The sequence below is a fragment of the Balaenoptera borealis genome, assembly GCF_965194805.1.
Source record: "Balaenoptera borealis genome assembly, chromosome: 11".
In the NCBI taxonomy this organism is placed as follows: domain Eukaryota; kingdom Metazoa; phylum Chordata; class Mammalia; order Artiodactyla; family Balaenopteridae; genus Balaenoptera; species Balaenoptera borealis.
In genome coordinates this window covers 55,973,432-56,001,090 of record NC_138868.1, presented here as the reverse complement: position 1 = coordinate 56,001,090, position 27,659 = coordinate 55,973,432, and the positions used below count along the sequence as shown (strand labels likewise).

Genomic DNA, 27,659 nt, shown 5'->3' with positions numbered 1-27,659 from the left:
AAATATTTTCTACCATTCTGAGGGTTGTCTTTTCATCTTGTTTATGGTTTCCTTTGCTGTACAAAAGCTTTTAAGTTTCATTAGGTCCCATTTATTTTTTTTTTGGTTTTATTTCCATTACTCTAGGAGCTGGGTCAAAAAGGATCTTGCTGTGATTTATGTAATAGAGTGGTCTGCCTATGTTTTCCTCTAAGAGTTTTATAGTGTCTGGGCTTACAGTTAGGTCTTTAATCCATTTTGAGTTTATTTTTGTGTATGGTGTTAGGGAGTGTTCTAATTTCATTCTTTTACATGTAGCTGCCCAGTTTTCCCAGCACCACTTATTGAAGAGGCTTTCTTTTCTCCATTGTATATTCTTGCCTCCTTTGTCAAAGATAAGGTGACCATATGTGCATGGGTTTATCTCTGGACTTTCTGTCCTGTTGCATATTTCTGTGTTTCTGCCAGTACCATACTGTCTTGATTACTGTAGCTTTGTAGTATAGTTGGAAGTCCAGGAACCTAATTCCTCCAGCTCCGTTTTTCTTTCTCAAGATTGCTTTGGCTATTCAGGGTCTTTTGTGTTTCCATACAAATTGTGAAATTTTTTGTTCTAGTCCTGTGAAAAATGCCATCGGTAGTTTGATAGGGATTGCATTGAATCTGTAGATTGCTTTGGGTAGTATAGTCATTTTCAAAATGTTGATTTTTCCAATCGAAGAACATGGTATATCTCTCCATCTGTTTGTATCATCTTCAATTTATTTCATCAGTGTCTTATAGTTTTCTGCTTATGAGTCTTTTGTGTCCTTAAGTAGGTTTATTCCTAGGTGTTTTATTCTTTTTGTTGCAGTGGTAAATGGGGGTGTTTTCTTAATTTCTCTTTCTGATTTCTCATTGTTAGTATATAGGAATGCCAGAGATTTCTGTGCATTGATTTTGTATCCTGCTACTTTATCAATCATGGATCAGCTCTAGTAGTTTTTGGTGGCATCTTTAGGATTTTCTATGTATAGTATCATGTTGTCTGAAAACAGTTACAGTTTTACTTCTTCTTTTCAATTTGGATTCCTTTTATTTCTTTTTCTTCTCTGATTGCCATCGCTACAACTTCCAAAATTATCTTGAATAATAGTGAGAGTGGGCACCCTGTCTTGTTCCTGCTCTAGAGAAAATGCTTTCAGGGTTTCACCATTGAGAATGATGTTGGCTGTGGGTTTGTCATATATGGCTTTTATTATGTTGAGGTAGGTTCCCTCTATGCCCACTTTCTGGAGGTTTTTTAGTTTTATCATAAATGGGTGTTGAATTTTGTCAAAAACCTTTTCTGCATCTGTTGAGATTATCATATGGTTTTTATCCTTCAATTTGTTAATATGGTGTATCACATTGATTTGCGTATATTGAAGAATCCTTGCATTCCTGAGATAAATCCCACTTGATCTTGGTGTACGATCTTTTTAATGTGCTGTTGGATTCTGTTTGCTAGTATTTTGTTGAGGATTTTTCCATCTATGTTCATCAGTGATATGGACCTGTAGTTTTCTTTTTTTCTGACATCTTTGGTTTTGGTATCAGGGTGATGGGGGTCTCATAGAATGAGTCTGGGAGTGTTCCTTTCTCTGGCATATTTTGGAAAGATTGAGAAGGATAGGTGTTAGCTCTTCTCTAAATGTTTGATAGAATTCGCCTGTGAAGCCATCTGGTCCTGGGCTTTTACTTGTTGGAAGATGTTTAATCACAGTTTCAATTTCAATGCTTATGATTGGTCTGTTTATATTTTCTATTTCTTCCTGCTTCAGTCGGAAGGTTGTGCTTTTCTAAGAATTTGTCTATTTCTTCCAGGTTGTCCATTTTATTGGCATATAGTTGCTTGTAGTAATCTCTCATGATCATTTGTATTTCTGCAGTGTCAGTGGTTACTTCTCCTTTTTCATTTCTAATTCTATTGATTTGAGTCTTCTCCCTTTTTTTCTTCATGAGTCTGGCTAATGGTTTATCAATTTTGTTTATCTTCTCAGAGAACCAGTTTTAGTTTTAGTTTTAGTTTTAGGTTTAGTTTTATTGATCTTTGCTGTTGTTTCCATCATTTCTTTTTCATTTATTTCTGATCTGATCTTTATGATTTCTTTCCTCCGGCTAAGTTTGGGGGTTTTTTTGTTCTTTCTCTAACGGCTTTAGGTGTAAGTTTAGGTTGTTTATTTGAGATGTTTCTTGTTTCTTGAGGTAGGATTGTATTGCTATAAACTTCCCTCTTAGAACTGCTTTTGCTGCATCCTGTAGGTTTTGGGTCATCGTATTTTGATTGTGATTTGTTTTAGGTATTTTTTGATTTCCTCTTTGATTTCTTCAGTGATCTCTTGGTTATTTAGTAGTGTATTGTTTCATCTCCATGTGTTTGTATTTTTTACAGATTTTTTCCTGTAATTGATATCTAGTCTCATAGCGTTGTGGTCGGAAAAGATACTTGATAAGATTTCAATTTTCTTAAATTTACCAAGGCTTGATTTGTGTCCCAAGATATGATCTATCCTGGAGAATGTTCCATGAGCACTTGTGAAGAAAGTGTATTCTGTTGTTTTTGGATGGAATTCACATAAATATCAACTAAGTCCACCTATTTAATGTGTCATTTAAAGCTTGTGTTTCCTTATTTATTTTCATTTTGGATGATCGGTCCATTGGTGAAAGTGGGGTGTTAAAGTCCCCTAGTATTATTGTGTTACTGTCAATTTCCCCTTTATGGCTGTTAGCATTTGCCTTATGTATTGAGGTGCTCCTATGTTGGGTGCATAAATATTTACAATTATTATATCTTCTTCTTGGATTGATCCCTTCATCATTATGTAGTGTCCTTCCTTGTCTTTTGTAATAATCTTTATTTTAAAGTCTATTTTGTCTGATATGAGAATTGCTACTGCAGCTTTCTTTTGATTTTCATTTGCATGGAATTTCTTTTTCCATCCCTTCACTTTGTATGTGTCCCTAGGTCAGAAGTGGGTCTCTTGTAGACAGCATATATACAGGTCTTCTTTTTGTATCCATTCAGCCAGCCTATGTCTTTTGGTTGGAGTGTTTATAATCTATTTACATTTAAGGTAATTATCGATATGTATGTTGCTATTACCATTTTCTTCATTGTCTTGGGTTTGTTTTCGTAGGTCTTTTCCTTCTTTTGTTTTTCCTTCCTATAGAAGTTCCTTTACCATTTGTTTTAAATGGTTTGGTGGTGCTGAATTCTCTTAGCTTTTGCTTGTCTGTAAAGGTTTTAATTCCTCTGTCGAATCTGAATGAGATTCTTGCCGGGTAGAGTAATCTTGGTTGTAGGTTTTTCCCTTTCATTACTTTTAAAATGTCCTGCCACTCCCTTCTGGCTTGCAGAGTTTCTACTGAAAGATCAGCTGTTAGTCTTATGGGGATTCCCTTGTATGTTGTTTGTTGTTTTACCTTTGCTGCTTTTACTATTTTTTCTTTGTATTTAATTTGTGGTATTTTGATGAATATGTGTCTTGGCGTGTTTCTCCTTGGATTTATCCTGTATGGGACTCTCTCTGCTTCCTGGACTTGACTGACTATTTCCTTTCCCATATTAGGGAAGTTTTCAACTATAATCTCTTGAAAGATTTTCTCAGACCCTTTCTTTTTTTCTTCTTCATCTGGGACCTCTGTAATTTGAATGTTGGTGCGTTTAATGTTGTCCCAGAGGTCTCTGAGACTGTCTTCAATTCTTTTCATTCTTTTTTCTGTATTCTGCTCTGTGGTAGTTATTTCCACTATTTTATCTTCCAGGTCACTTATCCGTTCTTCTCCCTCAGTTACTGTGCTATTGATTCCTTCTAGAAAATTTTAAATTTCATTTATTTTGTTGTTCATCTTTGTTTGCTCTTTAGTTCCTCTAGTCCTTGTTAAACGTTTCTTGTATTTTCTCCATTCTATTTCCAAGATTTTGGATCATATTTACTATCATTACTCTGAATATTTTTTCAGACTGCCTATTTCTTCTTCATTTGTTTGTTATGGTGGGTTTTTACCTTGCTCTTTCATCTGCTGTGTGTTTCTCTGTCTTCTCAGTTTGCTTAACTTACTGTGTTTGGGATCTCCTTTTCGCAGGCTGCAGGTTCATAGTTCCCGTTGTTTTTGGTGTCTACCCCCAGTGGGTGAGGTTGGTTCAGTGGGTTGTGTAGGCTTCCTGGTGGAGGGGGCTGGTGCTTGTGTTCTGGTGGATGAGGCTGGATCTTCTTTTTCTGGTGGGTAGGATTGCGTCCGGTGGTGTGTTTTGGGGTGTCTGTGACCTTATTATGATTTTAGCCAGCCTCTCTGTTAATGTGTGTGGTTGTGTCCCTCTCTTGCTAGTTGTTTGGCATGAGGCATCCAGCAGTGGAGCTTGCTGGCTGTTGCGTGGAGCTGGGTCTTAGCATTGAGACTTAGATCTCTGGTAGAGCTCTCGCTGATTGATATTACTTGGGGCCAGGAGGTCTCTGGTGTTCCAATATTCTGAACTCGGCTCTCCCAACTCAGAGGCTCAGGCCTGATAGCTGGCTGGAGCACCCAGACCCTGTCAGCCACATGGCTCAGAAGAAAAGGGGGAGAAAAATAAGAGAAAAAAATACAATAAAATTATTAAAATAAAAAAATAATTAAAATACAAAAATAAAAAAGTAATTAAATAAAAGAAGAGAGCAACCAAACCAATAAACAAATCCACCAATGAGAACAAGTGCTAAAAGCTATACTAAGATAAACATAAAAATCAGAAACTAGTCAGTTGCAGACAGCAAACCCCAAGTCTACAGTTGCTCCCAAAGTCCACTGCCTCAATTTTGGGCTGATTCATTGTCTATTCAAGTATTCCACAGATGTAGGGTACCTCAAATTGATTTTGGGTATTTAATCCACTGCTCCTGAAGCTGCATGGAGAAATTTTTCTTTCTCTTCTTTGCTTGCACAGCTCCTGGGGTTCAGCTTTGGTTTAGGCCCCACCTCTGCGTGTAGGTTGCCCTCAGCCTTCTGTTCTCGCCCAGACAGGATGGGGTTAAAGCAGCAGCTGATAAGGGGCTCTGGCTCACTCATGCCGGGGAGAGGGAGGTGTACAGTAGTTATAATTGGAATGCCGGGCGAGCCTGCAGTGGCAGGGGCCAGTATGACATTGCAACAGCCTGAGGCGTGCCTTGTGTTCTCCCTGGGAAGTTGTCCCTGGATCACGGAACCCTGGCATTGGCAGGCTACACAGGCTCCCGGGGTGGGGTGGGGGGGCTGTGTATAGTGACCTGTGCTTATACACAGGATTCTTGGTGGCTGTAGCAGCAGTGTTAGCGTTTCATGCCCGTCTCTGGTGTCCAAGCTGATAGCCGCAGCTCGCGCCCATCTCTGGAGCTCATTTAGGCGGTGCTCTGCCTTCTGTTGGCACACTGGAAGGGAATCCCCTCCCCTCGTGCACCCTGAAACAACGGTCTCTTGCCTCTTAGGGAGATCCAGAGTTTTTCACGGGCTCCCTCCCAGCTATCTGTGGCACACTAGCCCCCTTCAGGCTGTGTTCACACAGCCAATCCCAGTCCTCTCCCTGGGATCTGACCTCTGAAGCCCAAGCCTCGTCTCACAGCCCCCGTCCACCCTGGTGGGTGAGCAGACAAGCCTCTCAGGCTGGTGAGTGCTGGTTGGCACCGATCCTCTGTGCGGGAATCTCTCTGCTTTGCCCTCTGCACCCCTGTTGCTGCGCTCTCCTCCATGGCTCTGAAGCTTCCCCCCTCCCACCCCCCGTCTCTGCCAGTGAAGGGGCTTCCTAGTGTGTGGAAAGTTTTCCTCCTCCCAGAGGTGCAGGTCCCATCCCTAATCTTTTGTCTCTGTTTTTTCTTTTTCCTTTTTCCCTATCCAGGTACGTGGGGAGTTTCTTGCCTTTTGAGAAGTCTGAGGTCTTCTGCTAGCATTCAGTAGGTGTTCTGTAGGAATTTTTCCACATGTAGATGTATTTCTGATGTATTTGTGGGGAGGAGGGTGATCTCCACGTCTTCCTCCTCTGCCATTGTGGGGGTCCCTCCCCTGGGCTTTTTTTTTTTTTCCCCCTGCAGCCAGTTCATGAGGGCCAGCTGTGAGGGGGCTTTTTTTATTGCTCAGCAGCAGGCGCTGGCATGTGGGGAGAGAGAGGTTACAGTAGCAGCTCCTTCCCCTGTGTGTGACTCAGCAGTAATGCCCTGCTTCCAAGGCAGTCCAATCTTCCTCTGTAGGCATTCCCTGCTGTGGGTTTCCTCCCTCCTGTCCCCTCAGTCCGTCTACCCACAGCCAACAGCAGTTCTCGCTCCAGGCCTCTTGTCAAATCCCCACACTCCAGCTCCCAGCCCCCTTGCACACCTTTGAACACACCTCCCAGTCCGGGGCACGTTGGGCCGTGGTACAGACCATCTGTGTATTTCTCACTCTGTCCCATCTGTCACAGATTGGCCACTTGACCCTCTTCCAACAACCTCAGATGCTTCCCTTCTGTCCCAGTTGATATCCGTGTTGGAGAGAGGGCTTCCCCAAATTCGGGAATCTCTCCTCTGCTTCAGCTCCCCTGCCCTGGCATGTAGGTCCTGTCCCTCTTCCTCTCCTCCTCTTTCTCCCTTCTTTTTTCCATCCTACCTACTTATGTAGGGATTTTTCTAGTTCTTTCCAGGGTCCAAGGTCTTCTGCTAGTTTTCAGCTGGTGTTCTGAGAGAATTGTTGCATCTATAGATGTATTCCTGATGCTTCTGTAGAGAGAGATGAACTCCATGTCCTTCTACTCCTCTGCCATCTTGAATCTCCTCTCTCAAGTAACTTTAATTCAAAATAATATGCCATTATGGCATATCTTGGGCAGGCTACTCTGAGCTCCAGACTGTTCTTGTGTTTGGGAAGTCCTGTACTTTAAGAGACAGGACCACCTCCTGCTATAAAAACTGGAAAGGCCCATACTGTTTTGATTACTGTAGCTTTGTAGTATAGTCTGAAGTCCAGGAGCATGATTCCTACATCTCTGTTCTTTGTCAAAATGGTTTTGGCTCTTCAGGCTCTTCTGTGTTTCCATACAAATTTTAAAATTATTTGTTCTAGATATATGAAAAATGCCACTGGTATTTTGACAGGGATTACACTGAATCTGTAGATGCCTTGGGTAATATTGTCATTTTAACAATATTAATTTTCTAATCCATGAACACAGTATATCTTTCCATCTGTTTGTGTCGTCTTCAGTTATTTCATCAGCATCTTGTAGTTTTCTGAGTTCAATTCTTTTACTTCCTTAGTTAGATTTATTCCTAGGTATTTTATTCTTTTTGATGCAATGATAAGTGGAATTATTTTCTTAATTCTCTTTCTGATAGTTCATTGTTAGTATATAGAAAAAGTGGTGAGAGTGGGCATCCTTGTTTTGATCCTGATCTTAGAAGAAATGCTTTCAGCTTTTCACCTTTGACAATGATGTTAGCTGTGGGCTTATCATACATGGTCTTTCTTATGCTGGCATATGTTCCCTCAATACCCACTTTGTTGAGAGTTTTTATCATAGATGGATGTTGAACCATGTCTAAAGCTTTTCTGCATCTATTGAAATGATCGTATGATTTTTATTCTTCAATTTGTTAATGTGGTGTATCACATTGGTTTGTGGATACTGAACCATTCTTGTATCCCTGGGATGAATCCCACTTGATCATGGTGTATGGACCTTTTAATGTGTTGTTGAATTCGGTTTGTAATATTTTGTTTAGAATTTTTGCACCTATGTTATTCAGTGATATTGGCCTGTAATTTTTTCTGTGTGTGTTGTATCTTTGGTTTTGGTATTAGGGTGATGCTGGCCTCATAGAATGAGTTTGGAAGCGTTCCTTCCTCTGCAATTTTTGGGAATATTTTGAGGAAGATAAGTGTTAACTCTTCTCTAAACATTGGTATAATTCACCTTTGCAGCCCTCTGGTCCTGGACTTTGTTTATTGGGAATTGGGTTTTTGTTGTTGTTGTTTTTGTTTGTTTGTCTTTATACTACTGATTCAGTTTCACTACTGGTAATTGGTCTGTTCATGTTTTCTATTTCTTCCTGGTTCAATCTTAGGAGATTTTACATTTCTAGGAGTTTTTCCATTTCTTCTAGATTGTCAGTTTATCGGCATATAGTTGTTTGTAGTAATGTCTCGTGATACTTTATATTATTGTGGTGTCAGTTGTAACTTTTTTCATTTCTGATTTATTGATTTGGGCCCTGTCTTTTTCTTTTTTTTAATTTATTTTTTATTGAAGTGTAGTTGATTTACAATATTGTCTTAGTTTCTGGTGTATAGCAAAGTGATTCAGATATATATATATATATATATATATATATATATATATATATATATATACACACATATATATATGAAATATTCTCTTTCATATTCTTTTCCATTATGATTTATTACAGAATATTGAATATAGTTCCCTGGGCCATACAATAGAACCTTGTTGTTTATCCATTCTATATATAATAGTTTGCACCTGCTAAGGATGCTGTCTTTTTCTTGATGACTATGGCTAAAGGTTTATCAATTTTGTTTACCTTTTAAAAGAACCAGATCTTAGTTTCATCCATCTTTTCTATTGTTTATTTTTTTAGTCTGTATTTCATTGATTTTTGCTCTGATCTTTATATTTCTTTCATTCTAAACTTTGGGTTTTGTGTGTTCTTTTCCTAGTTCCTTTAGGTGTAAGGGTAGGTTGTTCATTTCAGATTTTTCTTGTTTCCTGAGGTAGTCTTGTGTCACTATAAACTTCCCGCTTAAAACTGCTTTTGCTGTGTTCCATAGATGTTGGTTTGTTTTCATTTGTCTCCAGGTATTTTAAAATTTCTTCTTTGATTTCTTCAGTGATCCATTGGTTGTTTAGTAAGCTTATTGTTTAGTCTCTACGTGTTTGTGTATTTGCAGTTTTTTTCCTTGTGGTTGATTTCTAGTCTCATAACATTTTGGTCAGGACAGTTGTTTGATATCATTTCAATCTTCTTAAATTTATTGAGACTTGTTTTGTGGCCTTTCCTGCAGAATGTTCCATGTGCACTCAAAAAGAATGTGTCTGTCTCCTGCTGCTTTTGAATGGAATGTTCTATTAAGTCTAATAGATACACATTTCGTCTAATGTGTCATTTAAGGCCAGTGTTTTCTTATTGATTTTCTTTTTTTTTCATGTTTTACACTTATCTTTTTATTTTTATTTATTTATTTCACATCTGTATTGGAGTATAATTGCTTTACAATGGTGTGTTAGTTTCTGCTCTATCACAAAGTGAATCAGCTATACGTATACATATATCCCCATATCCCCTCCCTGTTGTGTCTCACTCCCTCCCTCCCTATCCCACCCCTCTAGGTGGTCACAAAGCACTGAGCTGATCTCCCTTATTGATTTTCTATGGATGATCTGTCCATTGATGCAAGTGGGGTGTTAAATTCTCATAGTATTATTATGTTTTTCTACCTGTTTTTCTGTTAATATTTGCTTTGTGTATTTAGGTGCTCCTATGTCAGATAAATACGTATTTCAATTTTTATATCTTCTTTGGTTGATCCCTTGATCATTATGTAATGTCCTTCTTTGTCTCTTGTTACAATCTTTGCTTTAACGTCTATTTTGTCTTATATAAGTACTGCTACCCTGGCTTTTTCTTTGTTTCCATTTACATGCAATATCTTTTTCCATCCCCTCCTTTCTCTGTGTCTGTGTCATTAGATCTGAAGTGAGTCTCTTGTAGGTACCATACATATGGGTCTTGTTTTTGTATTCATTCAGCCACTCTAGGTCTTTTGACTGGAACATTTAGGCCATTTACATTTAAAGTAATTACAGATTGGTATATACTTATTGCCATTTTGTTAATTGTTTTTATAGTTCTTTTTTGTTCCTTTTGTCTTCTTTTTTCCTCTTTCCTTGTGATTTGATGACTACCTTTAGTGTTATGTTTGGATTCCTTTCTCTTTTTTGTGTGTGTATCTGTTATAGATTTGTGGTTTCTGGTTACCATGAGGTGTATAATAGCAATGTGTGTTTGTGTGTGTGTGTGTGTGTGTATCTATTTACATGTATGTATTTATATATATACTTATATATATATATATAAATGTTTTAAGTTGCTAATCTCTTAATTTCTAACTCATTTTAATAACTCTGCATTTTCAGTCTTCTTTCCCCATGGTTTTTGACATCATATCTTACTGCTTTTTGTGTTTTATCCCTTAATGCTAATTGCAGATGTATTTGATTTTACTGCTTTTGTTGGCCTGCTGGTGGGGGGGCTGGTTCCTGACATGGCTGGCTGTGGTTTCCAAGGTATCTCAAAACTGGTACTGGCCTGCTGGTGAGTGGCACTGGATCCCAGAGTGGCTGGCTGAGGAGTCCAAGGTATCTTGGTGCTGGTGTGGCCTGCTGGTGTGGGGCCAGGGCCTGGGGCATCATGGGCTAGTGCCAGTTCACTGGTGGGTAGAGGTGGGTGTCAGAATCTCTTGCTGCAGGGTCCTGGGGGTCCTGGAGCTGGTGTGGCCTGCTGTTGGGTGGAGCCAGTTCCTTACACAGCTGGTTGTGGAGTCCAGGGTGTCCAAAAGCTTATGTCAGCCCACTGGTGGGTGGGGCTGTATCCTGGGATAGCTGGGTGAGGGGCCCAATGTGTCTCAGAGCTGGTGTTAGCCTTCTGGTAGGTTCTGGTAAGCCTACCTTCTGGTAGGCTATGACCCAGGGGGTCCTGAGGTGGTACCAGCCTGCTGGTAGGTGGTTTGGCTCCTGCTATGGCAGGCTCTGGGGCTGCATTGGTCCTGGGGCTGATGTCCACCTGCTGGTTGGTGGGGTCAGGGCCCAAGGGATCCTGTTGCTGGTTCCCACCCACCAGTGGATGAAGCTGAGTCCTGGGGCTAGTGCCAGTCCACTCACTGGCAGAGGTGTGTCCTAGGGTCTCTGGCTGCAGGGCCCTGGGGTCCTGGGTCTAGTGCCTATGCACTGGTGTGTGGGCTGTGTCCCAGGTCACCTGTGGGCTCAGGGGGTCTTAAGGCAGCCTGCCTGCTGGAGAGTGGAGCTGTGTCCCCACCTAGGTAGCTGCTTGGCCTGAGGTGTCTCAGTACTGGTGCTGACAGGCTGTTGGGTTGGGCTGGGTCCCAGTGCTAATAAGCTAGAGGGAGGATTGCAAAATGGTGCTTGCCAGCACCAGTGTCCATGTGGTAGAATGAGCTCCCGAAAATGGCTGCTACCAGTGTTTTTGTCCCCAGGATGAGCTCCAGTTGCCTCCTGCCTCTCTGGGAGACTCTTTGAGGTCAGCAGATATGTCTAAACCAGGCTTCTTTCAAATTTCTGCTTCTGCCCTGGGTCCTGGATCATGTGAGATTTTGTGTTTGCCCTTTAAGAATGGAGTTTCTGGGACTTCCCTGGTGGCGCAGTGGTTAAGAATCCGCCTGCCAATGCAGGGGACATGGGTTTGAGCCCTGGTCTGGGAAGATCCCACATGCTGCAGGGCAAATAAGCCCATGTGCCACAACTCCTGAGCCTATGCTCTAGAGCCCGGGAACCACAACTACTGAGTCCACGTGCCACAACTACTGAAGCCCACACGCCTAGAGCCTGTGCTTTGAAACAAGAGAAGTCACTGCAATGAGAAGTCTGCACACCACAACGACCCCACTCGCCACAACTAGAGAAAGCCCGCGTGCAGCAACGAAGACCCAACACAACCATAAATAAATAAATAATTTATTAAAGAAAAAAAAAAGAAATGGAGTCTCTATTTCCCACAGCCCTCTGTGTCTCCCAAAAGTAAGACCTGCTGGCCTTCAAAGCCAAATGCTCTGGGGGGTGATCTTCCTGGTGCAGGATCCCTTGGCTGGGGAGCCCGATGTGGGGCTCAGAACTATTGCTTCTTGGGGAAGACTTCTGCAATTGCAATTAACCTCCCATTTGTGGGTTTCCTACCTGGGGATATGGGTTTTGAGTACACTGCAACCTCACCCCTCCTACATGTCTCATGATTCCTTCTTTATATCTTAATTATAGAAGATTTTTTCTGCTAGATTCTGGTCTTTCTCATCAATAGTTGCTCTGTAAATAGTTGTAATTTTGGTGAACCCATGAGAGGTGAGCTGAGGGTCTTCCTACTCTGTCATCTTGGCCAAGCTCTTCGTATACCTTTTTAAATTGGTTTTCCATGATAGTTTGCTCAGTTTCCCCCTTTTTAAATGTTTCATGTCTCTGCACTAGATTTTTCTTTTGCAGTTACCATGAGGTTTGAATAAAATGTCTCATAAATAAATTAGTCCATTTTCTACTGATAGCAACTTATCTTCATTTGCCCATACAGGTTCTGTCCTTTTGTTCTTCCCCTTTTATAATTTTGCTGCCAGAAATTATCTCTTTTTATACTGTGATTTCATTACTGAATTATAGTGGCTGTAGTTCATTTTAGTGCTCTTTTCCATTAACCTTTATGCTATAATCAAATGTTTAACACCCTATTCTAAAATAGAGTTACAGTTTCCTAGTCCTATTTATCACCTTACTCAGAGTTTTGTGTACTTTTGTCTTTTCTTTTCAGATAGAAGAGTTCCTTTCAACATTTCTTGTAAGGCAGGTCTAGTGGTAGCAAATTCCCTCAGCTTTTGTTTGTCTAGGAAAGCCTTTGTTTCTCCTTCATATCTGAAGGATAACTTTGCTGGATAGAGTTTTCTGGGTGACAATTTTTATCTTTCAATATTTTGTATATGTCATTCCACTCCCTCCTGGCCTGTAGAGTTTCTGCTGAGAAATTTGATGGTAGTCTAGTGGGTTTTTTGGTGTTTTTTCAGGTTACTCCCCACCACCCCCAACAGCAGTCTTTAAGATTTTTTTTCTGTATCATTGACTTTTGACAGCTACATTATAGTGTGTCTTGGAGAAGGTTTTTTTGCACTGAGATAATAAGGTGATCAATTAACTTCATGTATGTCCAGGTCTTTGCCCAGGTTTGGAATTTCTCAACTATTATTTCTTTAAGTAAACTCTCTGCCCCCTTTTCTTTTTCTTCTCTTTCTGGTATACCCATTATTCTTATGTTGGCTCTAATAATGGAGTCTGATAGCTCTTGCAGGGATTTTTTTTTTCTTTTTTCTTTTTTTTTTACTTTTTAAAAACCTTAGCTCTATCTCGTCTTCTACCCAAATTATTTTTAGATTCCTATCTTACAGCTCACTTATTCTCTCTTTCATCTGATCTGCTCTATTTTCAGTGCATTCTACTGCATTTGTTGAGTTCTTTGACTCCAGAATTTCTGTTTGGTTTTTTTAGAATTGGAAAATTCCCAAATATTAAAAAAACACACCTCTAAATAACCCATAGATAAAAGATAAATGTCAAGGAAAGTTAGAAAATACTTTGAACTGAAAGAAGATAAAAATACAACATATTACAATTGGTGGACTACAACTAAAGCACTGCTTAGAGGAAAAACCCTAGGATTATCTGCTTATATTAGAAAAGAAGAGTCTCAAATAAATAATCTAAGCTTTCTCTTTAAGAAACTAGAAAAGGAAGAGCAAATTAAACCCAAAATAAGCAGAAGAAATAATAAAGAGCAGAAATCAATGAAATAGATACAGAGAAATAGAAAACGTCAGTGAAACAAACTTATTCTTTAAAGAGACCAACAAAATTGATAAACCTCTAGTCAACTGACCAAGACAAAAATGGAGAAGACAAATTTTCAATATTAAGGAAAGAAAGAATGTTCCTCATTACAGACTCTCCAGGCATTAAAAAAGGATAATAACGAAATAGTGTGAACTGTGGAGCTGGCTCATACTGGCTCATGAGGGCCAATTATTACATTTCAGAACTTTTGAAACTAGTTGTTAAACCAGTTATGATATCAGGCATGGTTGTAGTATTTAAGCAAAAAAAATTGGCAAACAGTACAGATCAGGCCTTTATATTCATGGAGAGCCCATTGTTAAACATTTAGCAGCACACCATTTTCTATGAACAACTCTATGCTCATAAAGGTGACAGTTTAGATGAAATGGAACAATTCTTTAAAGACAGAAACTACCAAAACTCACTCAAGAAGAAATGCACAAACTAAATAGTATTATATCTATTAAATAAATTGAATTTGTAGTGTAAATACTTCCAACAGAAGATTCCAGTTCCTGATGTATTTGTTAACATAAGTTCGTGTGCGCAATACACATTGAGGCCAAACAAACTGAAACGTCGGAGTTTGGAGCAGAGAAAGATTTATTGCAAGGCCATGCAAGGAGACGAGGTGGCTCATGCCCTAAAAAGCCCCGAGCTCCCTGAAGGGTTTCGGCAAAGCAATTTTAAAAGCCAGGTGAGGGAGCGGGGGTTCGAAGGGTATGTGATCAGCTTGTGCACAATTCTCTGATTGGCTGATGGTGAGGTATAAGGGTGGTGTCACAGGGGTTAACGTTATCAGTCCTTCGGCTCCAGAAGGCCTGAGACTATGTACTCATGGTCTCAAGTAGTTAACATCTTCCATTTGTTGGAGAGGGGGGATTTTTACATCTGCAAAACAACTCAGGAAATGTGCATCAAATACTATTATCTAGGTACTTCAGAGAGGAGCTAAAGTAGAGGATATGGGGGAGGGTCTGTCCTGGGAAGGCCCCATGGGGTCCTGCTTGGTTACATATTCACTGGTGAATTCTACAAAATGCACAAAGAAGAAATAAGACCAATTCTACAAATACCTTCCAGAATATAGAAGAGGAGAGAATAATTTTTAATGAATTTTTATGATATCAGCATTTCTCTGATAACAAATCCATAAAACGGCATTTGAAGAAATCCTTTTTTTTTTTAGGCTGCACTGTGCGGCATGGGGGATCTTAGTTCCCTGACCAGGGATCAAACCCTTGCCCCCTGCATCAGGAGCACGGAGTCTTAATCACTGAAGAGCCAGGGAAGTCCCAGCCGTTTGAACAAATCTTTAGAACAGTATCCCTTGTGGATAAAAATGTAGACATCCTCAACAAAATATTAACAAACTGAATCCAGTAATATATAAAAAGGATAACATGATCGAAGGGGTTTTATCCTGAGAATGCAAGTCTGGTTCACAGTTGAAAATCAATGAATTTTATCATGTTAACATACACAAAGAAGAAAATAATATAATCAAGTTCCATTCTTGATAAACTCTCTCAGAAAACTAAAAACAGAAAGCAACTTAACAGTATACCTACAGCCGCCATCATACTGAATGGTGAAAGACTGAATTCATTTCCATAAGACCTGGAAAAAGGGAGGATGCCTCATCACTCTATTCAACATCATATTGTTAGTCCTAGCCTGTGCAATAAGTAAGGAAAAAGGCATACAGATTGCAAAGGAAGAAAGAGAACGATTTCTGTTTGCAGAGGACCTGATTGTCTATGTATGAAATCCCAAGGAATCTACCAAAAATATCCAAGAATTAATAGGTGCGTTTAGGGTGGACACAGGATACAAAGTCAATATTTGAAGAAAGCAAACCCCAAAACCCCCTTAATCTAATCAGAGAGGAATTCCAGGTTCAACTTTGATATGTAAAGAGTTTGGAAGTTGTCACTGCCCTCCTTAAAACAAGAAAAAATCCAAGCAAACTGAAAATCAATGAATTTTCTTGGATACATTTGAGAATTGAAGTTGTGGGGCAAACCGTTACTCTGAAATGTGGAGAGACAAGTGAATATAGAGAACCACAGCCAAGATCAGCTTACCAGAAGCAGAAGCCATTGGAGCCAGTAACTGGTAGGAACAGTTTAAGTATAAGTGGTAATATTGAATAATTGCTGAAGGCTGAGTGTGAACTAGTTTGTGAACTAGTGTGTGAACTCTTTTTTTTTAAACATCTTTATTAAAGTATAATTGCTTTACAATGGTGTGTTAATTTCTGCTTTATAACAAAGTGAATCAGTTATACATATACATATGTTCCCATATCTCTTCCCTCTTGCATCTCCCTCCCTCCCACCCTCCCTATCCCACCACTCTAGATGGTCACAAAGCACAGAGCTGATCTCCCTGTGCTTTGCAGGTGCTTCCCACTAGCTATCTATTTTACGTTTGGTAGTGTATATATGTCCATGCCACTCTCTCACTTTGTCACATCTTACCCTTCCCCCTCCGCATATCCTCAAGTCCATTTTCTAGTAGGTCGGTGTCTTTATTCCTGTCTTGCCACTAGGTTCTTCATGACCTTTTTTTTTTTCCCTTAGATTCCATATATATGTGTTAGCATACTGTATTTGTTTTTCTCTTTCTGACTTACTTCACTCTGTATGACAGACTCTAACTCCATCCACCTCACTACAAAAAACTCCATTTCGTTTCTTTTTATGGCTGAGTAATATTCCATTGTATATATGTGCCACATCTTCTTTATCCATTCATCCGATGATGGACATTTAGGTTGCTTCCATGTCTGGCTATTATAAATAGAGCTGCAATGAACATTTTGGTACATGACTCTTTTTGCATTATGGTTTTCTCAGGGTATATGCCCAGTAGTGGGATTGCTCGATCATATGGTAGTTCTATTTTTAGTTTTTTAAGGAACCTCCATACTGTTCTCCATAGTGACTGTATCAATTTACATTCCCACCAACAGTGCAAGAGTGTTCCCTTTTCTCCACACCCTCTCCAGCATTTATTGTTTCTAGATTTTTTGATGATGGCCATTCTGACCGGTGTGAGATGATACCTCATTGTAGTTTTGAAATGATTAATGATGTTGAGCATTCTTTCATGTGTCTGTTGGCAATCTGTATGTCTTCTTTGGAGAAATGTCTATTTAGGTCTTCTGCCCATTATTGGATTAGGTTGTTCGTTTTTTTGTTATTGAGCTGCCTGAGCTGCTTGTAAATCTTGGAGATTAATCCTTTGTCAGTTGCTTCATTTGCAAATATTTTCTCCCATTCTGAGGGTTGTCTTTTGGTCTTGTTTATGGTTTCCTTTGCTGTGCAAAAGCTTTTAAGTTTCATTAGGTGCCATTTGTTTTTTTTTTTGTTTTTATTTCCATTTCTCTAGGAGCTGGGTCAAAAAGGATCTTGCTGTGATTTATGTCATAGAGTGTTCTGCCTATGTTTTCCTCTAAGAGTTTGATAGTGTCTGGCCTTATATTTAGGTCTTTAATCCATTTTGAGTTTATTTTTGTGTATGGTGTTAGGGAGTGTTCTAATTTCATACTTTTACATGTATCTGTCCAGTTTTCCCAGCACCACTTATTGAAGAGGCTGTCTTTTCTCCACTGTATATGCTTGCCTCCTTTATCAAAGATAAGGTGACCATATGTGCGTGGGTTTATCTCTGGGCTTTCTATCCTGTTCCATTGATCTATGTTTCTGTTTTTGTGCCAGTACCATACTGTTTTGATTACTGTAGCTTTGTAGTATAGTCTGAAGTCAGGGAGCCTGATTCCTCCAGCTCCGTTTTTCGTTCTCAAGATTGCTTTGGCTATTCGGGGTCTTTTGTGTTTCCATACAAATTGTGAAGTTTTTTGTTCTAGTTCTGTGAAAAATGCCATTGGTAGTTTGATACGGATTGCGCTGAATCTGTAGATTGCTTTGGGTAGTAGAGTCATTTTCACAATGTTGATTCCTCCAATCCAAGAACATGGTATATCTTTCCATCTATTTGTATCATCTTTAATTTCTTTCATCAGTGTCTTATAATTTTCTGCATACAGGTCTTTTGTCCCCTTAGGTAGGTTTATTCCTAGATATTTTATTCTTTTTGTTGCAATGGTAAATGGAAGTGTTTTCTTAATTTCACTTCCAGATTTTTCATCATTAGTGTATAGGAATGCAAGAGATTTCTGTGCATTAATTTTGTATCCTGCTACTTTACCAAATTCATTGATTAGCTCTAGTAGTTTTCTGGTAGCATCTTTAGGATTCTCTATGTATAGTATCATGTCATCTGCAAACAGTGACAGCTTTACTTCTTCTTTTCAGATTTGTATTCCTTTTATTTCTTTTTCTTCTCTGATTGCTGTGGCTAACACTTCCAAAACTATGTTGAATAATAGTGGTGAGAGTGGGCAACCTTGTCTTGTTCCTGATCTTAGTGGAAATGGTTTCATATTTTCACCATTGAGGATGATGTTGGCTGTGGGTTTGTCATGTATAACCTTTATTATGTTGAGGAAAGTTCCCTCTATGCCTACTTTCTGCAGGGCTTATACCATAAATGGGTGTTGAATTTTGTCGAAAGCTTTTTCTGCATCTATTGAGATGATCATATGGTTTTTCTCCTGCAATTTGTTAATATGGTGTATCACATTGATTGATTTGCATATATTGAAGAATCCTTGCATTCCTGGAATAAACCGCACTTGATCATGGTGTATGATCCTTTCAATGTACTGTTGGATTCTGTTTGCTCGTATTTTGTTGAGGATTTTTGCATCTATGTTCATCAGTGATATTTGCCTGTAGTTTTCTTTCTTTGTGACATCTTTGTCTGGTGTTGGTATCAGGGTGATGGTGGCCTCATAGAATGAGTTGGGGAGTGTTCCTCCCTCTGCAATATTTTGGAAGAGTTTGAGAAGGATAGGTGTTAGCTCTTCTCTAAATGTTTGATAGAATTCGCCTGTGAAGCCATCTGGTCCTGGGCTTTTGTTTGTTGGAAGATTTTTAATCACAGTTTCAATTTCAGTGCTTGTGATTGGTCTGTTCATATTTTCTATTTCTTCCTGGTTCGGTCTCGGCAGGTTGTGCATTTCTAAGAATCTGTCCATTTCTTCCAGGTTGTCCGTTTTATTGGCATAGAGTTGCTTGTAGTAATCTCTCATGATCCTTTGTATTTCTGCAGTGTCAGTGGTTACTTCTCCTTTTTCATTTCTAATTCTATTGATTTGAGTCTTCTCTCTTTTTTTCTTGATGAGTCTGGCTAATGGTTTATCAATGTTGTTTATCTTCTCAAAGAAGCAGCTTTTAGTTTTATTGATCTTTGCTGTTGTTTCCTTCATTTCTTTTTCATTTATTTCTGATCTGATCTTTAAGATTTCTTTCATTCTGCTATCTTTGGGGTGTTTTTGTTCTTCTTTCTCTAATTGCTTTAGGTGCAAGGTTAGGTTGTTTATTCGAGATGTTTCCCGTTTCTTGAGGTAAGCTTGTATTGCTATAAACTTCCCTCTTAGAACTGCTTTTACTGCATCCCATACGTTTTGGATCGTTGTGTCTCCATTGTCATTTGTTTCTAGGTATTTTTTGATTTCCCCTTTGATTTCTTCAGTGATCACTTCGTTATTAAGTACTGTATTGCATAGCCTCCATGTGTTTGTATTTTTTACAGGTCTTTTCCTGTAATTGATATCTAGTCTCATAGCGTTGTGGTCGGAAAAGATACTTGATACGATTTCAATTTTCTTAAATTTACCAAGGCTTGATTTGTGACCCAAGATATGATCTATCCTGGAGAATGTTCCATGAGCACTTGAGAAAAATGTGTATTCTGTTGTTTTTGGGTGGAATGTCCTATAAATATCAATTAAGTCCATCTTGTTTAATGTATCATTTAAAGCTTGTGTTTCCTTATTTATTTTCATTTTGGATTATCTGTCCATTGGTGAAAGTGGGGTGTTAAAGTCCCCTACTATGATTGTGTTACTGTCGATTTCCCCTTTTATGGCTGTTACCATTTGCCTTATATATTGAGGTGCTCCTGTGTTGGGTGCATAAATATTTACAGTTGTTATATCTTCTTCTTGAATCAATCCCTTGATCATTTTATAATGTCCTTCTTTGTGTCTTGTAATAGTCTTTATTTTAAAGTCTACTTTGTCTGATATGAGAATTGCTACTCCAGCTTTCTTTTGATTTCCATTTGCATGGAATATCTTTTTCCATCCCCTCACTTTCAGTCTGTATGTGTCCCTACGTCTGAAGTGGGTCTCTTGTAGACAGCATATATATGGGTGTTGTTTTTGTATCCATTCAGCCAGTCTGTGTCTTTTGGTGGGAGCATTTAATCCATTTACATTTAAGGTAATTATCGATATGTATGTTCCTATTCCCATTTTCTTAAATGTTTTGGGTTTGTTATTGTAGGTCTTTTCCTTCTCTTGTGTTTCTTGCCTAGAGACGTTCCTTTAGCATTTGTTGTAAAGCTGGTTTGGTGGTGCTGAACTCTCTCAGCTTTTGCTTGTCTGTAAAAGTTTTAATTTCTCCATCAAATCTGAATGAGATCCTTGCTGGGTAGAGTAATCTTGGTTGTAGGTTTTTCTCCTTCATCACTTTAAATATGTTCTGCCACTCCCTTCTGGCTTGCAGAGTTTCTGCTGCAAGATCAGCTGTTAACCTTATGGGAATTCCCTTGTGTGTTATTTGTTGTTTTTCCCTTGCTGCCTTTAATATGTTTTCTTTATATTTAATTTTTGATAGTTTGATTAATATGTGTCTTGGCATGTTTCTCCTTGGATTTATCCTGTATGGGACTCTCTGCGCTTCTAGGACTTGATTAACTATTTACTTTCCCATATTAGGGAAGTTTTCAACTATAATCTCTTTAAATATTTTCTCAGTCCCTGTCTTTTTCTCTTCTTCTTCTGGGACCCCTATAATTCAAATGTTGGTGTGTTTAATATTGTCCCAGAGGTCTCTGAGACTGTCCTCAGTTCTTTTCATTGTTTTTTCTTTATTCTGCTCTGCAGTAGTTATTTCCACTATTTTATCTTCCAGGTCACTTATCCGTTCTTCTGCCTCAGTTATTCTGCTATTGATCCCTTCTAGAGTATTTTTAATTTCATTTATTGTGTTTTTCATTGTTGCTTGGTTCCTCTTTAGTTCTTCTAGGTCCTTGTTAAATGTTTCTTGCATGTTGTCTATTCTATTTCCAAGATTTTGGATCATCTTTACTATCATTATTCTGAATTCTTTTTCAGGTAGACTGCCTATTTCCTCTTCATTTGTTAGGTCTGGTGTGTTTTTACCTTGCTCCTTCATCTGCTCTGTGTTTTTCTGTCTTCTCATTTTGCTTATCTTACTGTGTTTGGGGTCTCCTTTTTGTAGGCTGCAGGTTCGTAGTTCCTGTTGTTTTTGGTATCTGTCCCCAGTGGCTAAGGTTGGTTCAGTGGGTTGTGTAGGCTTCCTGGTGGAGGGGACTAGTACCTGTGTTCTGGTGGATGAGGCTGGATCTTGTCTTTCTGGTGGGCACGTCCACATCTGGTGGTGTGTTTTGGGGTGTCTGTGGCCTTATTATGATTTTAGGCAGCCTCTCTGCTAATGGATGGGGCTGTGTTCCTGTCTTGCTAGTTGTTTGGCATAGGGTGTCCAGCACTATAGCTTTCTGGTCATTGAGTGAAGCTGGGTCTTGGCGTTGAGATGGAGATCTCTGGGAGATTTTCACCGTTTGGTATTACGTGGAGCTGGGAGGTCTCTTGTGGACCCGTGTCCTGAAGTTGGCTCTCCCACCTCAGAGTCACAGCCCTGATGCCTGGCTGGAGCACCAAGAGCCTTTCATCCACACGGCTCAGAATAAAAGGGAGAAAAATAGAAAGCAAAAAAAGACAGAGGATAAAATAAAATAAAGTAAGATAAAATAAAATAAAGTTATTAAAATAAAAAAATAAAAAATAATTATTAAGAAAAAAAAATTTTTAAAGTATAAAAAGAAAAAAACAGACGGACAGAACCCTAGGACAAATGGTGAAAGCAAAGCTATACAGACAAAATCACACACAGAAGCATATATATATATACACACTCACAAAAGGAGGAAAAGGGGAAAAAATAATATGTCTTGCTCCCAAAGTCCACCTCCTCAATTTGGGATGATTCGTTGTCTATTCAGGTATTCCACAGATGCAGGTACATCAAGTTGTTTGTGGAGCTTTAGTCTGCTGCTTTTGAGGTTTCTGGGAGAAATTTCCTTTTCTCTTCTTTTTTCGCAAAGCTCCTGGGTTTCAGCTTTGGATTTGGACCCGCCTCTGCGTGTAGGTTGCCTGAGGGCCTCTGTTCTTCGCTCAGACAGGACGGGGTTAAAGGAGCAGCTGTTTCGGGGCTCTGGCTCACTCAGTCCAGGGGGAGGGAAGGGTACTGATGGTGGGGTGAGCCTGCGGCGGCAGAGGCCGGCGTGACATTACAGCAGCCTGAGGAGCGCCGTGCGTTCTCCCGGGGAAGTTGTCCCTGGATCATGGGACCCTGGCAGTGGCGGGCTGCACAGGCTCCTGGGAGGGGCGGTGTGGATAGTGACCTGTGCTCGCACACAGGCTTCTTGGTGGTGGCAGCAGCAGCCTTAGCATTTCATGCCCGTCTCTGGGGTCTGCGCTGATAGCCGCAGCTCGCGCCTATCTCTGGAGCTCGTTTAGGCGGTGCTCTGAATCCCCTCTCCTCGCGCACCAGGAAACAAAGAGGCAAGAAATAGTCTCTTGCCTGTTCGGCAGCTCCAGACCCTTTCCCGGATCCCTCCCGTCTAGCTGTGGTGTGCTAACCCCTTCAGGCTGTGTTCATGCAGCCAACCCCAATCCTCTCCCTGCAATCAGACTGAAGCCTAGTTTGAGTCTTAAAAACTCCTGAGAGCCCAGTTTTATACAGGCCCCCACATTTTTGTCGGTTTTGCCTGCAGGAACTCCATCAGGTTCTTACAGTGAAGATCAAGAAAAAAAAATCATCTCCTGTTTTGAGCAGGGAAAGGAGAATATAACCCTTTTGAAATACATCCAGAGTATTCTCCATTACAAAGGCTTAGTCTCCAGAGGTAACCACATTACCATAACCTTACCTAATACATGGGAAGGGAAATCAGTCAACTCAAGCCCTCTCTAGCCTTCCTGTCATGTAAAGGTAGAGGAAAAAAATACTAAGAAATGCTTTTGAAAGTCGTAGCCCAGACTCAGACCCACTAAAAAAATACAAAGACTTAATCATAAGGTTATAGTATACTTCCCTTCCTCAGCACCTTACCGCTACATGGACAGGGCTTCTGTATAATAAAAATGGATTATGACTGAGAGAGCTGCAACACAGACTCTGTTTAAGTTCTTAAGGAACCCAGAGAAATAGGATAGGACACAAAATAAAACAAGGAAACTGAATCCTCTGGTACCTATAGCTATAGCAGACATTAAACATAGTCCAGGTCCTAGCCAGATTAATATAAAACCTGACAGTAGGGCTTCCCTGGTGGCGCAGTGGTTGAGAATCTGCCTGCCAATGCAGGGGACACGGGTTCGAGCCCTGGTCTGGGAAGATCCCACATGCCACGGAGCAACTGGGCCCATGAGCCACAATTACTGAGCCTGCGTGTCTGGAGCCTGTGCTCCACAACAAGAGAGGCCGCGATGGTGAGAGGCCTGTGCACCGCGATGAAGAGTGGTCCCCACTTGCCGCAACTAGAGAAAGCCCTTGCACAGAAACGAAGACCCAACACAGTCATAAATAAATAAATAAATAAATAAAAGAACGTGAATTTCTTTAAAAAAAAAAAAAACCTGACAGTAAAAGCATGATTATCTAAGTTCCTATTACTGTTTACATCATATCCAACTAACAGAAAAATTTTATGAGATATGCTAAAAGACAAGGAAAAACACAGTATGAAGAGACAAAGCAAGCATCACAACCAGACTCAGATATAACACAGACTTTGGAAATGTCAGAGAATTTAAAATAATTATAATTAATATGTTAAGGGCTCTAACATATTAGAAATATGGAAAAAGTAGACAACATGAAAGAAAAAATAAGTAGTGTAAGCAGAGAGAAGGAAACTCTAAGAAAGAATCAAATGGAACCACTAGAAATCAAAAACATTTAACAGAAATAAAGAATGCCTTTGATGGACTCATCAGTAGACTGGAAAATGATAAGGAAAAATCAGTGATATTGAAGATATATCACTAGAAACTTCCTACACTGAAATGCAAAAAAAAAAAAGAGAAAAGAACAGGACAGAATAGCCAAGAATTGTGGGATAGTTACAATAGGTATAACATATATGTGATAGGAATTCCAAATGGAGAAAGAAAAAGTGAAAGGAACGGAAGAAATATTTGAAGTACTAATGGCAGAAAATTTTCCAAAATTAATGACAGAAACCAAACCACATATCCAGGAAGCTCAGAGAACACCAAGCAGGATAAATACCCAAAAGATCTATACCTAGCCATACTATATTTAAACTGCAGAAAACCAAAGACAAAAGAATCCAAAGAGAGGGGTAAAAGTCCTTACCTACAGAGGAGCAAAGATAAGAATTACATCAGACTTCTCATCAGAAACCATGCAAACAAAAAGAGTATACAATTTATAATGTTGAAAGAAAAAAACCCACTGACCTAAAATTATATATCCAGCAAAATTATTCTTCAAAATTAAAGGAGAAATAAAGACTTGTTCAAACAAAAACTGAGATAATTTGTCACCAAGAGAATTGCCTTGCAAGAAACATCAGAAGAAGTTCTTCAGAGAGAAGGAAAATAACATAGGTCAGAAACTTGGATCGACATGAAAGAAAGAGCATCAGAGAAGGAATAAATGACACTTAAAAATAAAATCTTCTGTTTTTATTATTCAGCATAAACTTCTGGTAGAAAGTGTAGAAGGAAATTGCGGTGACCCTGGATTAGTAAAGAGTTCTTAGAACAACAAAAGCATGATCCTTAAAAGAAAAAAATTGATAAGTTGATCCTTATCAAAATGAAAAACTTGCTCTGTGAAATACATTGTTAAGAGAGTGAAAAGACAAGTCATAGACTGGGAGAAAATATTTGCAAATCACATATCTGATAAAGGACTTTTATCTAGAATAAAAAAAAAACACCCCAAAATCAGAAATGAGGCCATTTAAAAAATGGCCAAATATTTGAATAGCTACTTCACCAAAGAAGTACATGGATGGGAAATAAGCACATGAAAAGATGCTCAACTTAATTAATCATTAAGGAAATGCAAATTTAAGCCACAATGAGATACTATGGCAAAACCTATAGAATGACTTCAAAAAGAGAAAGTCATGGGAATAGCAATAACTGGTGAGAATATGGATCCATTGGACTCCCATGCATTGCTGGTGGGAATGCAAAATGATACAACCACTCTGGAAAACCATTTGGCTGTTGCTTATAATGATAAACATACACTTACCATAGATTTCTAAACAAGGAATATTGCCAAGATTAAAAGTAATTCAGAGCATACCAAACATATCTAATTGTTTCTGGCATCCTTCTTGCTTGTAAGTAGGATATGGCGTATAGCATGAAGAAGTCAACCTTTGATATTTTGCTGTCTAAGAAACAGCACATAATTTGGTTACAAAAGTATTCAATAATTTTACAGTTGACCCTTGAACAACATGGGCTTGAACTGCATGGGTCCACTTACATGCAGATTTTAAAAAATGCATACTAAGTACTGCACCATCTGTGGTTGGTTGAATCCGCAGATGCAGAACTGTGGATAAAGAGGACCGACTGTAAAGTTATAGTCAGATTTTTGACTGCGTGGGGATCAGCACCTCTAACTCCTGCGTTGTTCAAGGAGTTCTGTTTTTCTGAATTTAGAGTCCTATACTGGAAAGGTGATATAAAAAATGTTATTGTAGTGGGTTGGTCATTTAAGAATATTAAGTACTTGAGAACAATGAATGTTTGTAGTTTTACTACCTATTAAGCAGATTGATAATACAATGTTTTAAAATAAAAATAGCAGAAGATAACATAATTTTAAGGAAACTTGAGTTCCTTCAGAAGTGAGGAACTTCTGTTTTTATTTAAAAATAATACCAGGCATGCCAAGGTTACCACAAAGTACACAGTTATTTGGGGGAAAAATAGGACAGATATTTTGGGCAGATGACCCACAATGTAAATAAAGATTTAGTCCATATTTTAAGGAAAAGACTGAATATTCAAAGATCAGTTTTGTCATTTTAACAAAGAGAAAACTGAATTACAATCTTGCAATAATATAACATTTGTTGGTAAATGATTCACAAGACTTGAAAAAATCTTAAATGAGTTTGTTTCTGAACCAGCTTTGTCAAAATTTTAATGCATTTAATTGATTCTTACCACATTCATTATTTTCAGTTATCATAAACTAAGGCAACTATAGTTCACTTTCTCTCAAATCTTCTGTAACTTATTGTACCCACCTATTTGTCTTTAATTATTATTATTCTAGAAAAACCAGATAATTTAAATCAGCTGTGTCACTAAACACACTGTTTAGTTCAGTGGACTTTTTTCTTTCCATAGCAAGATTTCTTGGTGAAGAAAGTAGTTGGTTAAAATATATTCTGGTACAAACTCCCCACCTCATGACCAACCAGTACTTTGAATACCTTTATTCTAGCATGATATTTATAGTGGGAAATAATACAGCTGAGGAAAGAATCCCAGCATCAGGGTTAGATTTTTGCCTGGAATTGTTCATCAATTGTTGAACAGTTGGGTGTCACTTATCATTTACCTATTAGTTGAACAATTGGGCATGTCATGTATCCTTTCAAGCTTCAGTTTTTTCATTTTTAATGTAGTGTTCTGAGGTTGAATTAAATAATGCATTTGAAGTTTTCCGCAAATTGTATCTTATTGTTACGGTAGTCCAACTCTAAGAAGGTCACTTTTCAATGACCACTGTCATGGAACTTATATCATGTTTTATTTGTCTGTCTGTCTGTCTTATCTCCCTTACTATACTGTGAATATCTTGAGAGCAGGATTGGTGTTTTATGAACACACAGCATAAGCTTGCTGAATGAATGGTTATCTTGTATCCAGGGCTTAGTAAGCAAATCTGTGTGTCATACTCATTTCTTCTCTCTCAGTGTTGTTGAAAATGTACAGTTAATGGCATTGATAAATTAATTTTCCTGAAACACTGCATTTCAAGTACCATCCACTGCCACAAAACCAAGTCCAATGCAAGTCCTTGTAATTGCATTTAATAAACATCAGCCACCCAATGGAGCTACAACACAAAGTGTTAACAATGGTGCTAGTTGGTTAAAAGTAAATTTAGTGCTTTTTTATTTTATATATTTACTCAGGCTAAAGAATTTAAACTGTGATGTTGTATGCCAAGGGCTTGGGCTATGTTATTTATAATACTATAATAAATTATGTATTTATTGTATCAGCCAAAGTGAAAGACAAATTTTTGATAATTACCTCAAATTATTCAGTTCCTGGTGATGGAATCAATATCCTTAGAAGGCTGTTTCCTAGGAAATATGCTATTTTTTCAGACTCTTTATAAGCAGATATTGTTTTCTAAGGGTTTGGGGAGTCCTACAATTGGAGAGGTCTAACAGCCCCACAGAACATTTAACCTTGTCCTGGGTTAACATCAAAAAGCTTGATTCCCACATATTAAAAGAAGACAGAAATTACACAAGATACACAACCAACTTTAGTGAAGTTTTATGTATATTTTCTCTGAGAATTGTCATGACAAACATTCACTATTACATCCCAAGCATTTTTTAAAATCTTCTACTAGCTTAAGTATATTTCCCTTCATTTAGGTATTACTTACACAAATAATCATTATTGATAAAATTGGTGTAGTAGGTTGATTGGTGACCCCAGAAAAGATATAGCCACATGCTAATCCCTAGAACCTGTGACCATTATCATAAAGGCAAAAGATGTGATTAAGTTAAGGATCTGGAAAGAAGGAGCTTATCCTGGATTATCTGGGTGGGCCTTAAATATAATCATGTATTGTTGTAATGGAGA

General features: G+C 38.8%; 1 protein-coding gene across 14 annotated transcripts in view; it reads left to right on the top strand.

The window, feature by feature from the left end:
• GDPD4 (glycerophosphodiester phosphodiesterase domain containing 4) overlaps positions 1–27,659 on the top strand; it is a 279,828-nt gene that overhangs the window by 75,580 nt on the left and 176,589 nt on the right. The window lies entirely within an intron of this gene.